The sequence below is a fragment of the Octopus bimaculoides genome, chromosome 11 (assembly GCF_001194135.2).
Source record: "Octopus bimaculoides isolate UCB-OBI-ISO-001 chromosome 11, ASM119413v2, whole genome shotgun sequence".
NCBI lineage: Eukaryota > Metazoa > Mollusca > Cephalopoda > Octopoda > Octopodidae > Octopus > Octopus bimaculoides.
Window position 1 is genome coordinate 15,052,128 of NC_068991.1, and position 3,754 is coordinate 15,055,881.

Genomic DNA, 3,754 nt, shown 5'->3' on the forward strand with positions numbered 1-3,754 from the left:
TTTTTTTTTTTTTTTTTTTTTTGCTATCAAAAATATTTTATCGCAATCAGAACAAAAATGAAACCATTCAAGCTAAAACCACACACACACACACACACACACGGCTAGAAGCTAAATCACGTTTCCAAGGCAGCAGCAATGATGCTCGTAAGTATTAAGTAGGCCATAAATACATTTACAAAGTTTAAATAATTGCACTACTTTCTACACAAAAGCCAATCAATATACTAACGCAGAAAACATTAGATTACACGGGGCTGATGAAGATGAAACTTAATTCGAGAGCAATGGGTATCTCTTAAAGGGAAATGAATGCACAATGGGTTAAAAATCTTAAAATTGAATTAAATGAAGTGAGAAGGGATGACTAACGAGTGTGTAGTAGTAGAATATGAAATAAAAACAATGAAAGACTATCTAAATAGTAATGAGACGAAATGAGAGAATTTTGAATAGAGATTCAAAAAGAAAAAAAATAGAGGACGCGCTAAAAACAATTTATATTAAATAATTTTTTGACATTGAAAGCCTTTAGCATTCTGATTATTTTATCAAATATAATGCATATTTATTCGCATTGTTTTGAATTACTCATGCATTTATCTCAAAGGTTCAAGATTTTGATGGTGCGACTGTTAACTTTTAGAAAGATATAGGATAAGTAGGAGAGGTTGACTCTGGCTGATTTGAATATAGAATCGGTAGAGTATTTGGGCTGGGTATGACCAGTTTAAATGTTAATGGGTTAAGGAGAATGATGGTTAGAACTAAGATAGATTACAAGGAACTGTTTAAAAAGAACAAAATTAGATTAATGCAGCCCAGCTAGAATATTCCAGTTGAAAAACTTGGAAAACCTAACGTTACCAAAATAGTGAATCGATATCCAATGTAAGCACTTCACCTGCATGACTGACACAACCACAAGCTGGATTCCCTTTCAACAATATCCTTATGTTGACTAATATTTAGTGTGTGTGTGTGTGTGTGTGTGTGTGTGTGTGTGTGTGTGTGTGTGTGTGTGTGTGTGTGTGTGTGTGTGTGTGTGTGTGTGCACGTGCGTATGTGGATGTGCGTGTGTGTGTTTATTGTTTTGTTTCAAATCACGGCCAAATATCCAAACATTATTTTCCCAGAAATAACTCCACTAAGTTACCAGAAAATAATGCTAAATAAAGTATGCTTTGAGGTAATGGCAAACCATATTCTCTCTTCCTTTATCAAAGGGACAGTTAATTCCTAAGGAAACAGTCGTGGCTCAGATGTCCATTCCCATGACTACATTTCATAGATCATGTCAAAATCTTTTGTAACAGTCAATGAATAATAAACAGAGTAACATATATATATATATACATATACATATATATATATATATATATAAAATTAAAAACAACAGCAATAAAATTACAAAAATTAATTCAACAAGCAACCACATCCTAACTAATGCTCACAAAAGAATCATGCAAAATGATGGTAAAAGATTAATAGTCCATGTCAATTATTGGAACCTCCAACAGATTTTTAATTAGTGCCACATTTTAAACCATTTAATTAGTCCTTTATGTAGTTCAAATAGTCAAATAAAGAGATCCATTCAATCTTGAATATATATTAATATCACCATTTTAATTCTGTTTTCTCCATGCTTCCATGAGTAAGATGGTCCTTCTCTAGCACAACTTCTTAATACTTGTTGTAGTTCATCATCATCTCCTTCGTAAGGTCCACAATTCTGAAATAAGCCTTCAGTTCTTTCCATGTCTTCCTTCAACTTTTTTCTTGAATCACTTAACACTTCTTTACGCAATTGCCATCTTCCATTGGCATTACGCGTCTGCACCAGTGCAGTCTTCTCTCTTGCACACTACAACCAATTCCACTTAATCCTAATTTTTCTCTCAACTCATTTGTAAGCCACCATTCATGCACACTTAACTAACATTACACATCCAAGGAAAAACATGTGTACTTCATTTCTTTTCAAGTCCAGCATATCCTCTACATTCAATGCCCAAGTTACATCGCTACACACTCTTTTGGAAGAATACAGAGCATGCAGAAAATAGTTATGTATGTATGTATACATGTGTATGTGACAGAGATATATAGTGGTTACATATCCAAACTGAGGTTTCAATTTAATCAACATTTTGGTCAACTGCACACTGTGAACTGAGAAGAAAGATTTGCTGAAGGTGTAAATATGATCCCAGAGTTCTTGAACATCACCAGAACATCAGCTCAAGTTGTCACTGCTATATGGAGAAACACTACAGCATCTTTTCAGTATGTTTGGAAATAAAAGATCAAGAAGAGACTACCAGCATTATATGGGCAACAGTAAATGAAGCACCAGCATTTAGGAACAGATCTCATTTCAGTAACCTCTGTTTTATAGAGAAATCCCATATCAATCACCACCCTACTACACCAATCCTCAACAGAACAAACAAATTTAATGACATTTGTCAGATATTTTTCAAAGAAAAAAAGACACTGACTGGTTATCTTAAACAAGTGACTTCAACAATCACATAACATGAAGCGATAGCGATCACATTTTACAATGATTTCTTCTCAATTTGCCAATGTGTACAGTTGAGAAAAAGGGGCAACTGAACAAGACTGTGGTTCGGAAACATAAATCTGATTACCTTACATAAGAAAAAAATTATGCAAAACTCTAAGCTGTTCTACACAAAGTAATAATTACCACTTTTCAGTTTTATATGAAAAAAAACAAAACAAAGTGTGTGTGAATATATAGAGAGAGGGACTAATGAAGACAAGAAAACAAGCATTGCATTATAAGGTAATGCCACATAATTACAAAAAGAAACATTATCACTATGCCTGTGGTAACCAAACAATTTTGAACATTCAGAATTGATCGCTGACTGTAGACATTCTTCAAAATTCTTATGCAAAAACTGTCTCTCCAAATAGTTGATTGAAGCAGCAAAATCTACAAACACCAATACAACAAAATCTAGAAAACCTAAATTTTTTTCATCCCTGCTTTTTAAAGAGAATCACCACAAGCTATTTCCCTTGTGCTGTTATTGGGCAGGGAGTTTCTTTTCATTTTCTTTTTTTTTTGTACATGCATGCAATTTTCTCTATATTTTTTTTCTTTCATATATACATGTAAATTCTTTCGGCAACTCCAAACTGCTCTCCATCAATTAATTATCCTAATTTTACATACCCACTTCAAAAAAACAGTTACATTTTCAACCATGCATTTGTTAATTCCATGTCACCCAAGCAGCATCCACTAAGCTATTCAATTTTACTGCATGCTCAATGTATATGAAATGATATGTTCTACTTTACATAATTGTCTAGAGATTGGCAACAAGAAACTTGAAATAACAATCTGTGAAGAATCTGCCAACCACATTTCACTAGCAAGGCATTGCTAGTGGCTGTGGTAGAAGACACTTGCCCAAGTAACCATGCAGTGAGTCACCACTGGGACCATGTGGTTTCAAAGCAAAGCTTGGTAATCACACATATACATTCACTTATGTATATGTATACATGCACACACAATTTCTTTTCAAACGGGGGGGGGGACACTTCAGAGAGATTATAGTAACTTCTTAGAGCGGAGTTCATCATTTCACATTGCTAGGTGACTACTACTCCCAGGTTCCGGCCTTCAGAAAAATACATTCAAAACATAACAAAAGAAAACAGAAGTGGAATATGTAAATTGTTAAGTGGAACCTATGGAGAGTGAAATTAA

The 3,754-nt window shown here is 33.9% G+C and overlaps 1 protein-coding gene across 1 annotated transcript in view; it reads right to left on the reverse strand.

The window, feature by feature from the left end:
- The window catches only part of LOC106874227 (putative nuclease HARBI1), a 27,018-nt gene that overhangs the window by 4,511 nt on the left and 18,753 nt on the right, over nucleotides 1-3,754 (reverse strand). The gene's annotated exons all lie outside the window — the stretch shown is intronic.